The sequence below is a fragment of the Megascapheus bottae genome, chromosome 4 (genome assembly GCF_031878675.1).
Source record: "Megascapheus bottae isolate mThoBot1 chromosome 4, mThoBot2.hap1, whole genome shotgun sequence".
In the NCBI taxonomy this organism is placed as follows: domain Eukaryota; kingdom Metazoa; phylum Chordata; class Mammalia; order Rodentia; family Geomyidae; genus Megascapheus; species Megascapheus bottae.
The window spans coordinates 70,667,037-70,692,302 of record NC_143512.1 but is presented as its reverse complement, the minus strand read 5'-3'; the positions used below and the strand labels follow the sequence as shown (position 1 = coordinate 70,692,302).

The 25,266-nt window shown below is 34.1% G+C and overlaps 1 protein-coding gene across 1 annotated transcript in view; it reads right to left on the bottom strand.

The window, feature by feature from the left end:
• Nucleotides 1-25,266, bottom strand: part of Cdh9 (cadherin 9) — a 100,021-nt gene that overhangs the window by 31,237 nt on the left and 43,518 nt on the right. The window lies entirely within an intron of this gene.

Below are 25,266 nucleotides of genomic sequence, written 5' to 3'. Positions count from 1 at the left end.
AAAAAAAAGAATGCTACTTATTTTGGAAAGAATCTGTAGTTTCATTGCTATTCCATTTGCTTGAAGTCTACTGACTATCATGCATGCTTATTCACCAGTCTTGCCTTAATTCTGAATGTGTCTCTGTAACTTTCACCCTTATTATCATATATATATATATCATACATATATATATATATTTAAATTTTTGCTAGTTCTAGGGACTGAGCCCAGGACAGGAGCACTGACCTTGGGCTTTTTCTGATATTTTTTTCTTATGTATATGGTACCCAGGAATTGAACCAAAATCACTCTCCCCCTAGGCCAAACTTCCAGCCTCGTATATTGCTATAAATGTTATATATAGCAATCTGTTTTGTATTTTTTTATTTGTCTAAAGACTGCTCTTGTTGCTATGCCTGATGTCTGTATCTGTTTTTCTTACCTTTAACACTTCTCCATCTTTATCTGAATTTTCCTTCAAGGGTATACTTGTACTAGCTCGGTTTTGCATTTCTCATCCTATTTTCCCAATTTGGGACCACATTCCTCACAAGAAAACTTTTTTTGAAAAAAAATAATTTGTTTCAAAAAAACTAAAGGCATCTGGCTTGCTTGGCAATGCTAATTGAGAAAAAGAGAGAGGCACCATTTTCTACCTTTTGAAATATAATATTGAACATAAACAGAGTTTATAGAGCAGGTAAGATAAATATGGTTTCAGAAAGCTGAATTTGTGTTTACCACTGTTTGTGCTTAATAATTTATCACTGAATAGAAACCAATGAATGAATGGCATGTACTAAACAACCAACACATATCAACATAGATTCTTCCAGAACTCAATTTTTGCTTCTCAAGTAGGATGAAACTTTATATTATCGCATTTTCAAGAGGTGTTTTTACTAGAGACATACATGATGAATAATGAGTCTACCTAGATCTGAAAAGGTTCTGCTGTTCCATGAGATATAGATTGCTTGTGATGTTTTCCTTATCAGGAAACATTTCTTATGTTATTGAGAGCCCCCTGCAGAGCTGGAGGCAGCCATTTGTAGGTGGAAATGTCCACATACTTTCAAACTATGAGGAACTTTCTGCTCCATTCAGGCTCTATAGAATGAGAAATTCATGGCAACAACTCAAAAACTCTGTCTCTAGGATACCATGTAAAGGTGTGATAACCCGTGTAATAGTTCTCACCAGGTTGTTTCCTATACCATCTCGGAGTTGTTAATGATCACTGGGAACATTTGATTTTAGGCATTTGCATTGTGGTCTATGGATTTAGTGAAAAGAAGGAAGTTCTGAGGGACTACATATTCCAGGAATGATTTCACTATTTTTCATTAGTGAGCAACTATCATCTGACATTAGACTGGGATAGTTCTTTGTCAGTTTTCAGGCTGTATTAAAGTCTTCTAGACTTTCTTCAGGATAAGGTGAGATGGACAAGCTGGGGCTTTGTAATGTCTTCTGGAACTTTGGAACTACCTTGATGAAAACCAGGGTCATTTTCTGTAGAATATTTAACAGTTCTTTGGACATATAGCTTTCAATCAGTAACATCCTCTACCTACTTACACAGCCAGGACAATCCTGGAAACTTTTTCCAAAGATGCTCAGATTTCAACATTTTGAATACATTTAGGTATCTCATAGTCTGACAAAATGTTGACATTTTATCCTGCTTAATTTTCAGTAATCCCATAGCAAATGATACGTTACATCTCATAGACATTAAGGGAGGGAAAGTAGGGAAATGACTTTTGGATCCTAATGAAAATTACATTTCCAGAGATCACGTTTACCCTTATGTTAAATGACAATACCAGAAGAAAAACAAAGTTCTATTCATGGGATGGAGATACTTTTCTTCCTGCACTAGCAACAAATTTCATTCAGAGAGTGTTCAAATTCAAGAGAAATAAAGTAAAACCAAAAATGTGAACAGCAAAAAAATGAATTTTCATCAGCCTCATGGCTGAATTATTTGACCCTGAGGGTTTGTGATACATACCAAGCAACCATTACTAACATACACAAGTAGCAGCTGGCCTGAGAGGGCAAAGTAGCCTAGTATAGACAGATTGAGTTAGAAACATATGGTACAGTATGAAAATCTCAAGGGATTATGATGGACATCATGTGGAGATGTGTGTGTGTGTGTGTGTGTGTGTGTGTGTGTGTGTGTGTGTGTGTGTGACAGACTATGTGGATAAGACATAATGTCCAAATGTGGATAGGATACAAGCAAGGCTATAGTGAAATGACCAGCACAACTATGTTTTTTGCATTTGTGTTCACCACAGTCAAAACAGAGAATCTGCCCAGATGTCCATCAGTAAACAAATGGATTAAGAAAGTGTCGTATAGAAACACAATGAGTAGCTAAGATTACAGGCATAAGCCATCAGTGCCCAACTCATAAATAAAAAAAATTAAAACATTATCTTTAAATAATTGCACATTTAACAAACTGTTAATGAATACAATGCACCTTAGCTACATCACCCTCATCAAAATCCATTAGAAAGAATGGCATTATGCTGTTCATATGGAAATGAAGAAACTTGGTGAGAATTATATTAAGTGAAATAAGCCAGCACCAGAGAACAAAATATTCCATAATTCCTCTCATTAGTGGCATGTAGAATATGCATACAAATCTATAAGTGAGCATTCTAGGTGGCATGCAACGAGCTCCAAATTAATTGGACTAAAAGGGATGATATGGAGAGCTTAAGTAGAACAGTTTTTAGAAAGTTAAAGTTCAACAAAATAACAAAAAGGGGTACTTGCAAAAGGAGTGAGATTAAGGGGAGAGTCTTAGACAATGAAGGGATGATGGGGGGGATGTGGTAATTTTCTCTATAACATAACTTTGAGAAATGTAAGGGAAGGGGTGAGTTACAGGAGAATAAGATTGTTGATAGGGATGATGTAGCTCAGATGCATTGTATTCATGTACCAGTTTGTTAAATGTGTAATTATTTAAATATATTGTTTTAATTTTTTTAAACTTATGAGTTGGGTACTGGTGGCTAATGCCTGTAATGTTAGCTACTCAGGAGGCTGAAATCTAAGGACTGTAGTTTAAAGCCAGCCCAGCTGATTCTCTTAACCCCAGAAAACCAGAAGTGGTGCTATTGCTCAAGTGGTAGAGTGTCAGCCTTGAGCTGAAAAGGTCAGGGACAACACCCTGACTCTGAGCTCATGCCCCTTTACCAACCAAAATAATAATAATAATAAGAATAAGAATAAGAATAAGAAGAAGAAGAAGAAGAAGAAGAATATTACACTTATGGATAACAATCTTTTTTGTTCTTTTTTAAAAATTAGAATAATCTTATTTATTTTTATTAGCAGAGCACTATGGTTATAATTTTATAACATGGGGATAGGACAGTTAAAGAAAAATGTGGAAATGGAAAGGCAAATGATACAGTCTTTCAACACCTATTGCATCCATTTTGATGACTATTCTTGCTGTGTTTCAATTAATAAATATTAGATTATGGCTTTTTGGATGGTTGTTTATGGAAGTTGTTTACATTTATTTTTTCACCTACTCTTTTGGCTTATGCTATCTTTACATAATGTTCATAGCTTCACCATATTGACTTATAATTGTACCATAACCATTTAATTGAGTGTAGTTGAATTGTACTTTCCAATTCCTTTAATATTGTTTAGTGCTTTGAAAATAAATATAGTTGTAATTAAAAAAAATAAGGAAAACAGTTACTAGGGACTGAGTTGCGCTTGATATTGGAAATTTTCTGAAACCTAGAGAGATTATATTTACTGAATGATAAACAAAATAACCCATTTGTTACTAAGACTTACTTGAGTACCATTCAAATGACAATTGGGCAATACTAATTATGTCAAAGTTTTACTTACAGTTCAATGAGATATTGTTTACAAAATTTCTAAGATAACGTGCATTTGGTCAATTAGAATGTAATAATAGTTATTTTTGTATCAACATCCATTTATTAAACTAGATATTATTTTACTTCTGGTTGGTGTAAGTCATAACAATTCTATTCTTTGATCTTCACATCCTCCCTATACTTTTCAAAAGTTGCTTTTATATTTTTTGTTCTTATCATTTTCTTTCTCAATTAAACCAACTTTCTCCTCATCAGTCTATGCCATTATTTTACTCTTGTGAACACATTTCTCTTTGTTCTCCAATTTACTTTGAATTTCTACTTTATCTCAGTGATTTTTGTACTTCTGGTATTCATATTTTTCTCTAATTATTTATTTGTACATTCATATTTGTTTTTTCCTTGCCCTGATTTTTAAAAGTCCTTTTCCTTGAAGAAAAATAAAATCACATTTTTAAAAACATATTTTCCTTAAAAGAATAACATTCTCAATTCTCATTGTGGACTTGCTCGTTCATATATTTCACTCTTTTTAATCCAAATCACCTTTCATTATAACTTCTCTTTTAAAGAATATGATCTCAGCCCCATTTCCAAAACTAACGAGCAACTTCTCTCAAATAAGTCAGCCTCTTTTCAATGATAATGTAAAACAATTTAAAAGAGTAACAAAGGGGGCCGGGAGTTTGGCCTAGTGGTTAAAGTGCTTGCCTAGCATGCATGAAGACCCGGGTTCGATTCCTCGGTACCACATACATAGAAAAAAGCTAGAAGTGGTGCTGAGGCTCAAGTGGCAGAGCTCTAGCCTTGAGAAAGTCCAAGGACAGTGCTCAGGCCCTGAGCTCAAGCCCAGGACTGGCAAAAAAAAAAAAAAAAAAAGTAACAAAGCTGTAAAATATGGAATGAGCCATCAATATGACTCAATTGGAGAACAGCCAATTACTCAACAGAGCAATTACAACACTTCTCCAATGTTTAGTGAGTTTTACAGTTTCCACCTGATGATTTGAAAGATGACTTTGTGTATCTTGTTTTAGACAAGAGATAGTTGGCTGAATAAATAAAATGAGGTGCTGAACATACTAAATGTGTGATACAATCACAGATCCTAAATCACATTCCCTTGACCGATGCCAGAAAATTCTCAGCACAAAGAAAGAAAGCCTGGTGACCTACACTGATTTCCTAGCCCTGCCTCCATCTCCCTGTGTTTGTGATTACTGGAATTCTTGAAATTAATTATAGTATGTGTCTGTCATTTTAGTCTAAACTACACTTTAAATCAGCGGAGATTGTGCTGGGGCAGGAGGAGGGTGAATGGAGGAAGGTAGAGGATATTTACTTAGAGGTCAAGAAAGTAAGAAAGAGCATTATGTATAGAAAATCAAAACAAAACTCAACACATTGTTGGCATCTGATGGCAGGAAAATTAGTCTTATTAATTCATGTGAAGACCATAGATTGCTTGTAACACAATCTACTGGTAACTGTAACTCAAGAATAAGGAAGAAGATGTGTGCCATGGCTCATGCCTGTAATCCTAGCTACTGAGGAGGCTGAGATCTGAGAATCAAGGTTCAAAGTCAACCCAGGCACAGAGACTCTTATCTCCAATCAATCAACAGAAAACTGGAAGTGTCTCTGTAGCTCCAAGGGTAGGGTGATAACCTTCAGCTGAAGAGCTCAGGAAGAGTGCGCAGGCCCAAAGTTCAAGCTCCAGGACAGGAAAAAAAAAAAAAAACTACCTTATAATTCCTGTATCCTGCAATTTTCTGCTAATAAGCAAAACTCCTTCAGAGGAGTACCATCAGAGGTATATTCTTGAAATTAATGATGTTGAAGACATATTAGGTTAGGTTCTGAATTGTAAAATGTGATTAATGAGGATTTCCCCCCTCCAACTATTGTGTGGCTTTTACCTGATGCATAATTTTAAAGACGATTATACATAAAAGGGGCATGTTATCTTTATGCTTTCCTCGGGGGAATTTTACTACAAGATTTAGCATTTAATCAGATTTAATGCAAAATTTTGGATTTTCTTAGTCTTTTTCAGTGGACAGAAATGAGCAAAAGAGAATTTGTGGAGTTAAGTCATATATCACTGCCAAGCTCAAAGAAATTATTTCAGTGACAAATTTGTTTTCACTAACTCTCTTTCAGATGATGTTTCTGGGTTAGTAAACATAATCCCTGTTCATAGGATGAAATATGAGTTTGAGTGGAGCCTGGAGCAGAAATAACCATTAAAATATTTACTAAAGGTAGTGGCACAAGTAGTCCCAGGAAACTCTTACAATCTACTGAACAATGGTATCCAGGGAAGCTTTTACCATCTACTGACTAATGATATCTCAGAAAGCTCTTACAAACTACTGACCATTGATATCCAGGAAGCTCTTACAAAGTACTGACCAAAGATATCACAGGAAGCTGTGAACAAGACAAGCACCCACTGCGGCTTCAGTAGTCATCAGTCATGACTCCTTAGCAGAGAACTCCTGAGTTCTCTGCCTCAGCGTCTTCCTAAAGTTGTCTACTCTTATAAGATATTTGAAAAATAATTGCTTACACTAGTAAAATTTCTTCCTTGATGAGAGGAGATCATATACACTTAACACAGGACTAGCAATAGATCTTTGTCTAAGGACAAACATTGGAATAGGATACGCATCCCAGCAAGCTGATTGTGGAGCATAATCTTTATAATATAAATATAGATATCAGGAAGCCGATATCTGATTGTCAGGTTCAAAGCCATCCCAAGCAAAATAGGCCAATGGGTTATCTCCAACTATGATGTATGGCTGTGGCTCACATGGTGGGGTGTTAGAATTGAGCACATTCATTCACATATGCATGCACACATGCACACACACACACACACACACACACACACACAAACACACACAGAGTAAAGCTCAGGATGAGTTTTCCACTAACACATTGATTTTCTAGTCAAAAGCTGAGGGTCAAGTTTCTTAATTATGAACTGCCCCAATACTGTCTGGCATAAATTATTTTATTTTGTCCTGACTGGAAAAAGATAAAAACAAACACACAAAAAACCTAAAACTTTGTATTTATTGATGGGAGCTCCTTAACTTGTTGTGTCAGTGATATTTTAAGAATTATCTGTAGATTAAAAAGGGTGATTGAAGAAAGGAGGGCAACTTGGAATACCATGGGTGAAAAGCTCTCCAAATGGCAGCAAAAGAGAAGTTAAGGCCTGACCATTAGAGAACGTTTAAGTATTTGTAGATGCTTGTACTAAAAAGTGACTCTTTAGCCAGGCAAATTCCAAAATGAATTTATTCTATTTCATGGATATTTCAAACAAACAGGAACAACACACATGGCAGCTCATAAGGGCAATAGAATACTAAGGCAGGTCCACAGTCAGACAGTTGCTTTATGCATCAGTCTTAAGTGTAAAAGAGTGATGGGATAAGAGAAAGCTCCCAACAAATTATCTGTTGTGTCCAGAAACTCACTCAATACCAACAGAAAACAAACTGAAAAGGTGACTGAAAGTGTCTAGGCACCAGAGTCACCAACATCTCTAGTAATTCTATGAGCTATAAATATGTATTTTATATAGTACTGCCTTTAACCCCTTTGTTAGGTTTGGTAATCATGTAATAGATATAACACTGGAAAATACATTAAATAATGTGAAAAAATAACAAAAGCAGTGAGGATTACATGACTACATTTTTTTTTCTTTCCTAATGTGCATGTGTTCCTTTTTCATTAGTCTCTGGAAAAAGTAAAGGATATACACACTATATAAACATATCATAGCACATACAATACCCAAAACTATGGGTACTGCTTGGAATAAAAAAAGCTGCTACTTCAAATTTAATTTTGATGTCAATAAATGTACACATTTCTAAAGATATTTTGAGATGAATTAAGCCTGAGTGGTTTATTAACACTCCAAGTAAATGTGACTCCAATCTCCTAGTGACAGAATTTTTCACATAGTCCTGTTTTTAAATCTCTCATTGACTGAGAGAAAGAGTGGGGAAAGTTGCAACTGACAGATACTAGGAAAATCATTAGTAATAAATAAAGCAAGGACATATGGTTAGCAGAAAAGGAGGGGAGACCACAGGAGGAGGGAAAAGAATATCCTACAGAGTGTAATTCTTGCTACTCAGGAGGCTAAGATCTGAGCAACAAGATTCCCAGCTAGCATGGGCAGACAAATCCTATAAACTCTTTATGTGCAATTAACCAGTAAAAAAACAGAACTTAAGGATTAGATTTAGGGGCAGAGATGTAGCTCTTAGCAAAAAGTGCAGTGAGTACAAAGGCCCTGAATTTAAGCAGTTATGATACACACATACATGGATATACACATGTGCATACACATGTACATACAGATGTATACACAAAAATTCCATAGAGAAGAGCAACTATATGATTTCCAAGTGAGCATGTCAGAAACAGAGAATGCTATGCGTTATTCTCAGATGTCATGATGCCCTGAAGCCAGGGGTGGGTAGAAGCTCAGGACTTCTTGATATTAATCCACAATGGATATTCTTCTTCAACACAGGAATCGTTGTTTTGAATGACTTTTCCTAGTTAACATCTGAACTCACTTTAAGGTTCTCTGTAGGATGGAAATCAGAGCATTTTCAGTTTGTTAACATGATGAAAGTCTTCCTATCCAAGATGAGAAGTGATTTTTTTTGCAAAATATTTCTTAATGGCTGGGAATTAGTCTTGAAAGAAAACCTCATTTATATTATGCACTTCAGCAGTGATAGACACAAAAGGCAATATTAGGTCACCCTTTTTTTTTTTTTTTTTTTTTTTTGCCAGTCCTTGGCTTGAGCTCAGGGCCTGAGCACTGTCCTTGGACTTTCTCAAGGCTAGAGCTCTACCACTTGACACTCAGCACCATTTCTGGCTTTTTTTCTATGTATGTTGTACTGAGGAATTGAACCTGGGTTTTCATGCATGCTAGGCAAGCACTCTACCACTGGGCCAAACTCCTTGCCCTAGGTCACTCTTTACAAAAGATTAGTAACAGGTTAGTTTACAGAGACAAAGGAAGCTGTAATGTTTAATTATACACTCAACTTATGTGTGCGAAATTAGTGAGGCATTGCTATATAAACATTTTCTAATATTCTCATGTCACAAAAAAAATCTTGCTTGTATTATAACTCATTGGGTTTAAAGGGATATATGGAAGACCAGTACTGAGGCATATCTAGACTACAGATGAACTATGTAATATTACTCACACTGGAATTCAGTGCTCTACAATTTGCTTCCTGTGACATACTGTTTGTTACAAATGCAAACAAGATATCTGCCAGAACAAGCAGAATCAGGTCCTTTGGTTTCTATCTGTAACTAAAATCTGGGATACCAAGTTAAACATAAAAATGAGAAAAGTCTTTTGCAGAATTACAGTAATATCAGGCATATGAATTGTCAGATGAGAAAATCTCTTGGGATCTCAAGTTAAAGTCATTAATTAATAAATTTTGTCTGCAAAATGTCCAGAAAAGGAGTAATACAATTTTTTTTTAAGTTTCCAATCAAATTTGACCACAGTGGCTCACATTTATCACATTTGGGAGGCAAAGATTAGCATGATTCTAGATCATTGCCAAACTGAAGGCTAAGTTTATAAAACTCAACCAATAAAAGGCTGGGGTTAGTTGTATGCATATGTTACTTTAGCTGTGCAGGAAATAAAATTAGGCTGCCATGGCCCAGGGCAGCCAAGGATTAAATGCAAACCTTAATTAGGAAATAATGTGAGAGATGTGGTTAACGATGTGGCTTAGTGGTTGATTACCTGCCTGGAATGTACGAAGTCCCACATTTAAGTGGTATTACTATCAGTGAAACATTACCTATTCACTAAATACATCAATTATCAATACATTAAAAATCAAAACACAAATACATCAAAACATTTTATATGTATTAAAGAGGCTTTAGAAATTTTATGAAAAACTAAGAATTAGTATACTGATGAAATGTTATAATAATTATGGAAGAATAACCACTTGTCTGACAAACTTTTCCACAGAAATCTTGTTAATAATTACACAAACATTAGAGGTTGCATATGAAGTGGCCCTCCAAAAGGGTTCCTGTGTTGAATGCTCTGATTCCAGCTGGTTTATTCAGTCACTGATGGATAATTGTATCTCCAATCATAAAAACTAGTGGATCTTCAATCATTGAGAGATAATTTTATCTTGAGGGTTTTGTCCTATATAGTGGAGAAATCCACAGATATATGCAGAATTTGATTACTATCTGAGGTGGTAGAAATTCTTTATGGTGAACTATTTACAGAAATTAAGTTACTCAGGATATTGTCTGCCATGTCTGGCCTTCCCTTCTTTCTCTCATCTAAGATGTACCAAAACATGTCTTTCTTCTTTTAAACTACTTCTTTTGGATGTTTAACAATATTTGATATTTTTTTGAATACTTATCACATCTGACTCATGGCTATGGAATTCATAAAGCTAATCCTGGTAGAAGCACAGCAGAGAATATAATGAAAAAATTACAAAAATAAATTTGAAACTCATAGCACACAGATATTAAAAAGAAAGTATGGGTTAAAACTTGACAAGGAACCTATTCCACTTTTATTTCTGGGGAAATACTTCTAAAAATGTGAACAAGGTATGTGAGCATCATGTTACCCTCTCAAATAGATTGAAATATGAATGAATGATTCCTGTTATCCAATTTCTGCATTTTATAATTTTCATTAACTTACTGAGTTTAATATCTTATGGCTTACATCACATGCCACCATATGTGTCCAGCCATTTCAAGCTTTATTCATGCATTTTCAACTTGTATAACAATATAGTTATGGCTATATTGTACACTAATGAAGTAAATGTTTAATTCAGTGCTTTGGTGGCTGCAATGTGACAGCACAATGTTCAGGAACTTGAAGAAGTCCTTTCATGGTATTTGACTAACATCAGGTGGCACCACAAGATCAAAGAATATACTATGAAAGGAGATAGGTGTTCAGAGAACAGAGGGCTTAGGCTTGTTGTCCTAACTACTGTCTTGCTCTTTTATTACAGCACAGGCAGGCTTTTGGAAAAATAATTAATGTCCCTGAACTATGTCAATCTCTTCTGATGGAATTACTTCCACCTACCCAATTACTATACATTAAAGGATACCTCTTAAAAATTCCAGAGCAAACTATCAACCCGGAAACTCTTGAGGGGCGTATTCAAAGGACCCAAAACCCAGGGCATTCATGTCCACACCTCATCTTTCACGGTAGAGTTAATAGTCATAATTCACTCTCTGAAGAATGAATACGTTGATTTTTTTTCCCTTTTCTCTTTCATTTCACCAGTTTTATCATCTAACTTAAAGCCATTTTCTCTAGACTAATATTCTGACTTCTTTTCTTGGAATTTATATGGTAATTAGCCACCAAACTGTGAATAGGTTCTTAGAAAGAATTTCTTAAAATTCACCTAAGGCTGATCCTTGCATTACACACACACACACACACACACACACACACACACACACACACATACACACACACACACACACATGCACACATTCGAATCACACATCACATACAAATACAAAACATATGTCAAAAGTTTGCATGACATTCCAAAATTTACATGAACATGATTTCAATACTTACACAAATGTATGTAATAGTCATTTCCCTTCTCTCTCATGAAACTATCCATATAAAGAATATATACTGCCCTTTTTGCAGGTAAGTCATAGGCAAAGGATGTGTAAAAAATATCAACATCTTTGATGCGATGCTGACATCATCGTAACATAAGAGTTGAATGGTAGTTTTATGTAAGCAGATAGCAGGAATGTTAATCCCAGATTTGAATATCAGTAACGTTATTGTTTGAGCATGTGACAAAACTGCACTAGGGCTATTGCCTTTCATGGATATGTAAGAATAGTAGCAATTTCTTTTGCATTAGAGATTAAACATGTTGAACTATATAAGACATTAGAAAACTACCCAGGCTACCATTATCATTCATTATTTTTTATGAATATCATGAACAGATAATGGTTCACTGGTCTTTCTACTTGCTTGTATTCCTGTATTATGTGGTCATTTAGTTATGATCTCATCTTTAGGACTTACCTTTTAGTTTACTATTTAGTATTTTTTTTTTCTTTTTGCCACTCCTGGGCTTGAGCTCAGGGTCCTTGGACTTTCTCAAGGTAGAACTCTACCACTTGAGACTCTGCACCACGTAGGGCTTTTTCTATGTATATGGTACTAAGGAATTGAACCCGGGTCTTCGTGCATGCTAGGCAAGCACTCGACGACTAGGCCAAACTCCTGGCCCTAGTTTAGTATTTTATGTTATATTTAATTGTACTTCTTTTTTCCCATATATTTTTATTGTAATTAATAGAAGGGTTAAATGATATTTGCCAGATAAATGGTGCATTCATTCCCATACATTGATACCCTTTCACATGTCTTGGTCCCCATTTCCCTCCCCCCCACTCCCACCCATCATCTTGTTTTCCCCAGTTCCCTACCAATTTCAAATAACGAAATACAAATATATCTGATATATCAGGTAACAAAGTGAGATACTGTAACAATATGAGATAATCAAGGGATAGCAAAAGAGATGAGAGATAACATAGTACATTAAGACAACAATCACTCATTATTTGGCTTATGTTTCTATATCCTAGAGGTCCTTTCAATTAGCTTAATACTATATGGCCTTATGTATCAAGGTTTTGCTCTATTGCAAATCTCTGCTAGGAGAGCCCAAGGCTTCTACTGATTATGACAAATGAGAGAAACCATTGAGCCTAAGTTCCTTTGAGTCTGGCTTACTTCACTTAATATGATTTTTTCTAAGTCTTTCAATTTCCTAACGAATGGGGCAATGTTGTTTTTTCTGACAGCAGCATAGAATTCCATTGTGTACAAATACCACATCGTGTTGATCCACTCATCAACTGAGGGACATCTAGGTTGGTTCCATATCTTTGCTATGGTAAATAGTGCTGCAATGAACATTATTGTGCTGGTGGATGTAGTATGTCCTTGTTTTGGGATGATTGGGTAAACGCCAAGTAGTGGAATTGCTAGGTCATAGGGGAGCTCTATGTTTAGTCTTTTGAGGAGCTGCCATACTGCTTTCCATAGTGGTTGAACGAGTTTGCGCTCCCACTAACAGTGTAGTAGTGATCCCTCCTGGCCACATCCCCTCCAACATCTGTTGTTATTAGATTTCTTGATCCTGGCCATTCTAACTGGAGAGAAGTGGAATCTCAGAGTTGTTTTGATTTGCATTTCTTTTATGACCAGAGATGTTGAGCATTTCTTCATGTGTCTATAGGCCATTTATGTTTCTTCTTCAGAGAAGACTCTCTTTAAGTCTTTGGCCCATCTTTTAATGGGATGGTTGTTACTTTGGAGATCAGTTTTGGAGTGATTCAATTTTTTGAGCTTTTGATATATTTTAGATATGAGGCCTTTGTCTGTTGTATGTTTGGTGAAGATCTTCTCCCACTCTGTAGGCTTCCTAATTAGTTTACTAGTTATGTCCTTTGCCATACAAAAGCTCTGCAGTTTAATGCAATCCCACTTACCCAGCCTTTCTCTGATTTATTGTGATTCTTGGTCCTTATTAAGAAAGTTTCGACCTGTGCCTAGGAGGTCTAGTGTATCTCCTATTCCTTCTTGTAAATTTTTCAGTGTCGGCTTTTACCTCTAGGTCTTTGATCCATTTGGAGTTAATTCTAGCACAGGGTGACAAAGAAGGATCCAACTTTAGTTTTCTGCATGTGCTTAACCAGTTCTGCCAGCACCACAATTTTTATTGCATTTTCTGACCTATTCAAAAATGTCCTTTCAGTTAATTTTAATATTACATCCTTTCTTTTTAATTTAAAGGAGATCAGTGCTGTGCAATTTGCAGTCATGTTTGTTACTTTTAAAGAGGAGCTATGGAGAAATTCTATGTCTATAGTCCATATATGTCTATAGTCTACAAATATTTTTAAAAGCTAGTGGAGGAAATTACCAAATGACCAAGAACCTAGCAGCAAAGACAAATGTAGAAGTAAATAAAATAAAAGCATCAAAAGAAGTTCTCCTTTCTAATGTATTGAAAGACTTTATGATACTAAAGTATACAAACAACTTAAGTGCCATCATCTGATAAAGGCATAAAATATTGTACATACACAATATAAAAATGAAATGCTCTCATCTGCTGCAATATGAATGGAACCTAAGTGAAAGAACTCAATCATCAAGAGAGAAGTAGTTGTACATCATCCATACAAGAAATCTAGTGAATTTAATTCTATAGAACCTGAGAATGGCATGTCAGCTGCCATAGGCCTGGTAGTTTGAAGGACAGCATGATCAACAGGTACTAAATTATAGTTAAATATTAGCAAAGAGCTCAGGAATATTATTTCAAAATGCATAAATATAGATAATCATGCATTAAATGAATGTACATTGGGTATTTTCACCATCAATGAATACAAAATGAGAAGATAGGTTTAAACTCTTACAAATATTGTATAATATTTAAACATTTTATAATATATAATATGTATATTTCTAAAAGGTTTTATGTATTTTTTTCTAAGTACAAAAAAGAAAATTGTATTTAAATAAATGACAAACCAAATTTAGGGAAAATATAGTATAATTTTTAGGCATATTATTGATCAGATAATCTTAAGTATTTGGAATTATATATGGATATATATGTAGATGTGTAGCTCCTTTCGTAGATTTTAATTCTCAGCTGAAAACAGTATGTAAATTGCATTGTATAAAATTTCCTTCTCTATTTCAAATAAATTAGTCATTCTGACATTTAAAAAATTGCCATTATTTTGTATATGGAGGCTATTTAAAGATTACCTCACAGTAATTGTGAGAATTTCTAATTTAAGATCATGAAGCAAACAAACTTAATTTATTTTATTTTTTTTACCAACTTAATGAGACATGAAATTTAAAATACAATAAGAAATTAATTCATTGCCCTATTAAGAACAACTTCTTCTAGCATAGTTCTCAGGAAGATCACACATTCCCAGAAGATATTGGTTCCGAGTAGTAAAAACAAAATTGCTTTTAAAAAATTCGTAATTTTATGATTAGTCTATTCATGAATATCTTATATTTACCTTAATGACATTATTAACTTTAACATAAAGGGAAATAGTCAGAAAAACCAAAACCCAAAGAGAATACATAAAAATAATATAAATCATTGGTGAAAGATAAAGAAAAAAAATGAGTAAAACATGTCCTTGCCCCCCAAAAAACAAACCAAACAAGATTAACTGATGCCTGAACTTAAGTGTTAGAAATACAAATCTTTTTTAGATATGAGGCCTTTGTCCGTTGTTTGGTTGGTGAAGATCTCAAAAAATTGAATCACTCCAAAACTAACCTCCAAAGTAACAACCATCCCATTAAAAAATGGGCCAAAGACTTAAAGAGAGTCTTCTCTGAAGAAGAAACAAAAATGGCCTATAGACACATGAAGAAATGCTCAACATCTCTGGTCATAAAAGAAATGCAAATCAAAACAACTCTAAGATTCCACCTCACTCCAGCTAGAATGGCCAGGATCAGGAAAAAGAATGACAACAGATGCTGGAGGGAATGTGGCCAGGAGGGATCACTACTACACTGTTGGTGGGAGTGCAGACTCGTTCAACCACTATGGAAAGCAGTGTGGCAGTGCCTCAAAAGGCTAAACATACAACTCCCCTATGACCCAGCAATTCCACTACTTGGCATTTACCCAACCATCCAGAAACAAGGACATACTAAACCCACTAGCACAACAATGTTCATTGCAGCACTATTCACCATAGCAAAGATATGGAACCAACCTAGATGTCCCTCAGTTGATGAGTGGATCAACAAGTTGTGGTATTTGTACACAATGGAATTCTATGTTGCTGTCAGAAAGAATGACATCGCCCCATTTGTTAGGAAATGGAAAGACTTAGAAAAAATCATATTAAGTGAAGTAAGCCAGACTCAAAGGAACTTAGGCTCAATGGTTTCCCTCATTCGTCATAATCAGTAGAAACCTTGGGCTCTACTAGCAGAGATTTGCAATAGAGCAAACTCTTGATACATAAAAACATATAATGTGAAGCTAATTGAAAGGACCTCCAGGATAGTGAAACAAAAGCCATATAATGAATGATTGCTGTCCTTAATGTACTATGTTGTCTCTCATCTCCTTTGCTGTCCCTTGGTTATCTCATATTGGTATAGTATCTCACTTTGTTATCTGATATACTGAATTTATTTGTATTTGGATATTTGAAATTTGATAGGAAAGGGGGGAAAACCAAGACGGGTGGGGGGTGTGGGGGGGGAGGGAAACGGGTACCAAGACATGTGAAAGGGTATCAATGTATGTGAATTAATGCACCTTCTATCTGGCAAATATCATGTAACCCTTTTACTAATTACAATAAAAAAATAAATAAAATAAAAATAAAAAAAATAAAAAAAAATGAATCCACTTTCTGTTCTTCGTCTCATTACCTGGTTGATCCAGTGTAACAGCCATATTCACAAGACAATATTTTGGAAACAAATTTTGCAACGTAGGAAGGGGTGTGTAATGGTCACTCTAAAATAAAAGAAGTCTCTATATCATCACCCTAAAAGAAGCCCCTAGACTGAGTTGAGGAAACTGAACCAGGAATATGACATCTTACTAACAACTATAGAATGTAATAGCAGGAAACTAGTTTTTGTTTTACCCTACCCAAATCCTGTTTTGCAAAGAATGCATCTTGACATCCTTTGACTAATGTATAACTGACATTGTGAAAATTTTCCTATTTCAAAAGAAGTTGTTTTTATCATATATGATGTTATCATGTATCTGCAACTTTTCCTTGACAACGGTATTTCTGGAAGTTTCCAATTCACATTTGTTCATGGTTTTTGCCTTTATAAACCCAATTTACATCCCTGCTCAGTGGTCACAGTGTTGGCTAGCTTCTGAGTCTCACTGCGTCCCTGGCTGTCCACCAACATCTTGTTGGTGGGCTCATTCTTGGACCCCATCACATGATGGAGGGGGGGCGTGGGAGGTAAACAAGGGAAACAGTAACAATGTTCAAGAAGTAATGTTCTCACTACCTGATGAATGTAACTGTAACTCCTCTATATATCACCCTGACCAAAAAAAAAAAAAGGTTAATGCACGCTTTAAGGGTGGATAAAGGTCTCAAATGGAAACTATCTTATTAAGTTATACACCAATCAAGAAACACAGGAAAAGATGTTTGACATGACACACTAATATGCTAATTAGATGCACATTTTATACTACTTCTCAAGAACTGACTGGGAAAAGTTGCACTTGCTGTGGTTCTGGAGGTTCTGGGCCCCTAAGTATTGCTAGTGTAATGTAAGACACTCCATCACAGCTGCTATTAACACAAACAAGTATCCAACTATTGATTTTTTTCATATTGATTTTGTGTCCTGTTCCATTGTACCCTGCTCATAGTATTGTGGAACTGGAGCTGTAGTTCAAATTGGAAGAGCACTGACCTTAAGAAGAAAAGCTCAGGGAAGGCACATAAGGCCCTGAGTTCAAGACCCACTACAACCCTATCCCCAAAAAAGAGAGAAAAGAAAAAGGAAAGAGGAAAAATAAACTAGTGACAGCTAAATCTAACAGATGCTTAAATATTTGCAGTTTTCAAGCAATGTAATATCTACCAAAGTTGTTTCCTCAAAGAAAGATAGACAGTATCTAAATCATTTCAATAATCCCCAAAGAAGCTGGATAAAATAATTGATTACCTTATTTAAACATTAGAAATAATAAATTTCTTTCCTCTCCTTTTACTTAATTTTGTTTTAAACATATATAGAGAGTAAACCTTACTTATTTGGGAGAACTGACCTTTACTGTCCACTTGTATAAATATAAATAAGATGAATTTCCCCATAAGCTTCATAGGTCCTATGGTGACTGAATTGTCTAGAATAACTACAATAAAAATGTTCCTGGCATGTTCACACACAATTCAAATTGAATACCAACAGAAACCTTCATTTCCTGTACAATTTCTGATCCATACAGGGGAAAAAAATGTTACTAGCAAAAATGTTAAAATGCTCCTGACATACAAGAGACCATTCTTATCACAGTTCACACATTTCAGCTACCTTTTATCCTACAAAGTTCCTTTTGATATAAATGCAAACTCTGCTTCTTTTCAGCTTTATGCAAAGCTAAAATGGGAGACTATTTCTATCCTTGACCAGAAAGTCAGAAAAGAGAATGTGTACTGTATTTTTCCAGCATTATTCACCACGAAAATGCACAGGATGAAGCACATATTACCCGGAGTGAAATGACATGAGAGAAAATGAAGATTCACTCATTTGTCCTATTACATCTCACAGAATATAAATGAAGGTTATGGCCTTGAACACATCATTTTCAAGAGGCAATTTTTACACGCTAGAGAGTGCTAACTGTGGCAATGCATTTTCATTCTCTTTCATTCATTCCAGATTTAGAGAACTTGCTGCTCAGTAAGCCTAGTTTAAATAATAATATCCATTTTGTTTTCATTGCACAAAATTAATTAAATGCAACAACTAAAATGAAAAAGAAGAGAGTTTAGAGTGAATCACTATCATGCAGCAAACGATTATTTACAGTTATTAAAAATCTAGTTATATGAATGAAATGTATTTCAGCAATGCAATTTCTTTGAGCATATTCTGTTATGAAGTTAATTCTCTTTAGTGTAAAAATCTGTTCTTATTCTTCTAACAATTGTGTCTGTGTTTGTTTATATGTGTGTGTACCACTATACATATGGTGCATTGAATTTAGATAATATAAGGAGATCACAGGTTTTTTTTTTTTTCTCACAGATTACAGGCAAGAACATTTAACACACACACAACTGTGATGAAACAAAATGAAAATGCAAAAATAAACTGCAAAAATTAAGCAATGAGGAATTAATAAGCACTGACTGGATGATAGGAAATGGTTAATAAGAAGTGAGGTCATTTGTCAAACATTTAAAGATAAATAGGATGTAATGTTCAAGGAATAAAATAGAAGGTATGAGGGCCGGGAGTTTGGCCTAGTGATTAAAGTGCTTGCCTAGCATGCATGAAAACCCAGGATCGATTCCTTGCTACCACATACATAGAAAAAAAAGCCGGAAGTGGTGCTGAGGCTCAAGTGGTAGAGCTCTAGCCTTGAGAAAGTCCCAGGACAGTGCTCAGGCCCTGAGCTCAAGCCCAGGACTGGCAAAAAAAAAAAAAAAAAAAAAAAAAGAAGGTATGAATTAATGGTGCGTTTGCAAATACTGAATTATAATAAATATGGTACGACTGTCCTCTCTCAGTGGGATCTCTATTGATGAAGGATTTTTCAATGGTAGTTTAAACATTGTTTATATGATTGTATTATATGTGTGTATATGTAATAATGAAAGAATAAAATGTTCAAAACATAAATGCTGATGTGCAATTCTTGACAAATATTTTATATTTGTCATCGATACCATGAGGGAATAAATGGAGTGTCCATTCCTCTGAAAATGATAAAAATGCTTCACTTCACTTCAGAAGCTCTTCGTATAACATCATGGCAGGAGGATTTTGTCTGCAACAAGAACTGCCAGTTCAAGAGCATAGATGTAGTTTTGGATACTTGGATAATCTAATATTAAACTGAATGTACAAGTCATGGTGTAAACATACCTTCCATATTTTTTCTTCATTTGTACACAACTGGTTATTAAAATTATTAAAATTATATTTTAAAATTTGGCACATGTGTGACCCACAGTTTCTTGTCCTTTTTACTTGCATAGAGATTCATGTTTAACAGAAAACAAATTGTAGATGAAGAAGACATAAATACTGTAAGATTATTACTCCATTCATGAACAAAAATGATACTATTTCTGCAAGCAGTATAGTACAGATCAACAAGCCCGCCAGTGTAAGTAAGCCATATAATCCTATCAGCCCAGACACTTACCATTCAAATGTAATTTTTTACAATGTCATATATAAATATATAATAAACCACGGATATGCATACACATATTTTGATGCACACACATACTTGTTTCTGCCATTACTTAATAGAAGACAACTCTTCTAGTGTAAAGAAGAAAATCAGGTAGTTATTTTAATTTATTTCCTCTGTAAATTTTAACTTGGAGGTTCTAAATTGTTTAAATGAGTCAGTCTAACATGCTGGAAAAATGCCTTAGTAAATGTTATAAAGGTAAATGAAGGTTATTAAAAATATTAGCTCAAAGTTAAAGATCAAGACAAAAATGCTGGATGAATCTTAGAAATATTGACAGGCTTCAAGGCAAATAAATCTTTGCTGGAAGCATTACTCAGTAATACAGTACATGCCTAGCCAGCTTGAGGCTTCATTATCTTCTCTTTCTCTCTCATATATGCCTCTCTATGTATCCTTCTACTACACAATTTCATTACTGTTATGTAGTATTAGAAGTAGTATAAGGAAATTATATGCTAGTGATTGAATATTCTCTTCAAGCAATTGCTTATGTCCAACATTATTCTTCATATTGGAAATATTTCCTTCTTTAAAATTTTTATAGTTATTTAATACAGGGTTTTCAAACTTACTATGTGGTAAAGTTTTTATAGCCATGATCCAAATAAAGGAAACAAACAATATGTGAAATCTATTTTAATGTGGAAGATAATTGGATGAATGTCTTTAATAAAAATCTATAGCTGCATGAATTAACTAGTTGCAATTTTGTCAAGTTTTATTTGCTTTTTACTGTGTTTTAAAGACGAAATCATTCCAGAAAAAATGGAATAAAAATTTTAAACTATTCTCTAAGACATATTTATACTGGCAACTCTATTTTGGAGGAAACATTTTATGTAAAAACTAAGTCTTAAAAGGTATTTATTCATAGTAAAGAAAATGCAAACAATGGAAAAAGTGCATGTTTGTTTTGGTTCAACATGGTTCCAGGAGTTTGTGGGACTGCTGATGTATGTAACTCTATTACACACACACACACACACACACACACACACACACACACACACACACACACACACATAAGCAAGGACATTCAAAATAAGGAAGAGCACAATCAAATGAAGCAAGGGAGGAAGTCCTTCTTAATTTCTTTGAATCATATCACATCCCATCATCTCATATAGGAAAGAATTCAAACAATATGACCTTTGAATTATGGAATCACAGATAAATAATTAGAGCTAGCACAATAGGTAATAATGGAGTATTAGATAAGAGAAAAGAAGAAGTCTCAGCAGACACTAACCTTAAACTTGCATACACAATGTGAGATGCTATGTAGTTTCAAATTAAGTGTGAATAGAGAGAGAAGTGAGAGTTATGTTGTGAAGTGAGAGGAAGAACCCAGAAAAAGGAACAGTCTCTGGACTAAATATTGTATAAATACTTTCATTATTCCAAGTTCTAGAGAGTGTTAAGAGTTTAAACTTCTCTTACATGTGGCTGTTTCATAAGTATACTGAAGTTTCCTGTGAAACAATGATATAGTGATCATTTAAAAGTAAGGAAGAGAGACTTATAGTCTCTCTTATAGTACAACACTGATAGCATAATATGAAAAGTAGTCCACTTTGATACTCTTTAAAAAAATCTTACAGAGATTCAAAAGAGTGAATTTTGTTCAGTACAAGAAAGACCATTCAATACTCTTTCTAGGATAACTCTTTCTATAATAATGCTCCAAATAATTTAATAACTGACATATTCCACAAAATTATACAACAAACTAAAACAATGTGTAAATGTATAGAAACTCATAAAATATGTGAAAACCCAAACAAATAAAACATAAAATCACAGAATCAAAAATATATGAGATAAAAGTATATAACAATATGTTGGATAGGAAGTATAGGAAATATCCATTTCACGATAGTAAAAAGAAAATATCCTAAATTTAGCCCAGAGAGGAAAGAAACATTTTTAAAAATCAATCAAAATCTTAACCTATGGGACACTGTGTTCCAATTTCTTATACATGGAAATCTCCAAAAAGAAGAGATAATAAGCTACAACGTCAATTGCTTTTAGTAATGCCTGCATAACATGATGTACGGAGCAAGCTCTAGGCCTAAGAAGATCAAGGAGTTCCAAACAAGATAAAGAGAGATCATTTCCACTAAAACAAGACTGCTGAAAACCCAAGATCCAGAAAGAATTCTGGAAGCAACCAGAGAGACACAGCCTTTCCACATAAGGCAACAGCAATAATAACTGCCTTGATATTAAAAGTAACAAACTGTAAAATTAAAATATTAACTGAAAACTAACACAAGTGAAATAAAGATATTCTCAGAGAAATAAAAAATGAGAAAGTTATGATTATGGAAATAAAATTTACATAGAGTAAATCGGGGGGGGGGCTGTTCGACTTCATTAAAATCTAGAAACGAAGTGAGAGCTCTCTACATGAAAATACTACTGCTGTTATATTTAAAATGAAAGTATGTAGGAAGATTCAGTCATAAGAAAGTTATAGGAAAACTCCTAAAAGGAAAAATATACTCTAGTACTACCTCAACAGATAAGAAGTGGCATTTGATAATGATAAAGTTAAATTAATCACACACATATAACACATAACTTGTATTATATGTCCATATGTAAAGGATGAAGAGACATATTCCTAATAGTATAAAGTAAATACAAGGTGAAATTAGAAAATAAAACTTTTACATGTTCATTTTCATAAGAATAAAGCTTATGATAGCTTACTGAATAATTATCAATTTTCATAAGCATATTAAGTATTGTTTAGTGCCTCATTAAAAAAAAAGTTTTCTACTAGAGAAGAAACTAACATTTGCATTTAGAATGGTAAATTTCTTCCAAAATTCTGAACATATGATATGTTAGTTCCTTATTCTCATAGAATAAGGACAATAGACTAAAATCTGTGTGAGTACATGGTTATAATTTTTGAGGAAAAAAATGTCATAGGGAAAAAGAAGTTTTACTATTTGGGCAAATACAAATACTTTACAACCTTTCCATCACAGAACAAAGACATTCCTCACTTCAAATTCATGAGGAACAAAGGTGTTCCTCACTTCTTATTTATATTGAACAAATTTTCCCCCCTCTGGTTTTTCATGTCTATTTCTGAATATGTGGATTTCTTTCTGAATACATTCATAGTAAATTCTAACCATATAATACAGTGTTTACCAAGTACATTCCACTAATCATGCAATGGAAGATCTAAAGTGATGTCATGTGGCTCATGTAATTACTGTAAAAACAACTGTCATTTTCAGAACATTTTTCTAACACGAGTCTCATGTACACCACTTTTCCTTTCTTCATTTTAATATTCTAATAATCTTATAAAAGTATATATGGGGCCGGGATTTTGGCCTAGTGGTAGAGTGCTTGCCTAGCATTCAGGAAGACCGGGGTTCGATTCCTTGGTAATATACACATAGAAAAAAGCCGGAAGTGGTGCTGTAGCTCAGGTGGTAGAGCTCTAGCCATGAGAAAGCCCAAGTACAGTGCTCAGGCTCTGAGCTCAAGCCCAGGATTGGAAAAAAATAGTAGGTATGATCATATACGAGTTTTAAGGTAAATGCAATCATAAACTGTTGAAAAATGCTGAGACCAAAGGATAAATTCCAAGAATAATTTGGTAACCTCATCATAACATTTTCTTCCGTACTTAATCATTTCAAATGGGTTCCCAGTTACATTTTTCCATCAATAAGACACTTAAAAAAGTTCATTTAAACTTACATTGCAAACATGTGTGTGAGTACTTCTAAATCTTAATTCACTCTGAATTGGTTTGTCACTATCATTTGCTTTCAAGTACTAGTTTCAAGACGATCTCTACTGAAGACACAGATTCTTTTGGAGTGAAAGTATGGTGTTCCTGGCATTAGCAAAAATGAGAGGGATTTCGTTTCAGTAAATAAAAGTACAGGAAAAAAATTGTAAAAAGAGCAAAGGCAAGTCACATCTGCTGTTTGAGCGGTACAATACTTCATGATAGAAATGTTTCAGAATCCAGACTAGAAAATATTCCATAAAAATTTTTGAAATACTAGCAAATACTAGTTTTTTAGTAAGTATGTATTGACAAACATTTTCAGGTGAAAAAAATACTCAAATAGGATAGTGATTCCAGGAAACAGAAGATCTATCAGAGAAATTGAAATTTTGCCATTAGCATGTTTTTCATGTTTCACTAGAAAATTCTACACAGAAAGAATGAGGATAGGATTTATGAAAAAGGTGTATTTATAATGGAAATCAAGTCAAGGAAATGAATTGAGATTCAGGAAAATGAGTTCAGACACTACTGGGGAAAATATGTGAGGATGTGATTTAAAGACTTTTATAGAATTCAATGGGAAAGAAGATTTTGTAAGCTGTTCTGAGACTGGTTACAATGCATAACATTTTTCTTGTGTGATTATTCCAGATTGTCTTTGAGTCATAATTAATTAGAACTTGAACAGATTATTTACAACCTATATTGTACATAGTAATATCAGAGGCTGATATCCTGAATTTTCACACTGGAAGTTGAAAACCACCTGTTTGATTGAATATGTGTGTATGCAAATTTGATACTATTCCATGTACTTGAACTTATACATATGAACATTTTAATTACATTTTCCTAGTTTCCCTGCCAACATTGACAAATTCCCCTATAGTTCCAGAAAATAATCGAAATTTAGAGCCAAAGAAAGTTTAATGATAATTTAACATCAAAATAAGATTTGGGCAATTTAAATAAGTTCACAATAATTCCTAAATGGCACAATGAGGATTAAGTCTTGAAAATTACATGTTTATGGTGTGACATCATACTGTACTAAACATTGATGCTGTTCGTTTGGATTACTCAAGTTCTACTTCTTAAATATTCAATTTTGAACCCTAGTTTTTCTGTCAGGATTATATGGGTTTTTAACACATTTTTACAGTCATTTCTTTCCTATATGTTAATACTATTCTCATTTTCTGCAATTATTAACTTCTACAAAATATTAAGGACAAACTTGAAATAGTATTTGCATAAGGAGCTATTGGTTTTGTCTATTCTGATGAATAGATGATTGTAGCAGGCATTCAATTCCCACTGGTTAATGTCAGTTATGCCATTGATTGGCTAAGAGGTAGGTACTGGGTTAATAGTTTTGGTATTGTCCAAGCTTTACAAGCACTGTCATCATAAGGACTGTGTAGAATTCAAGACAATTACATATGTATTTTCATTGTTTTTTTTTTTCTCTTGTTATGTT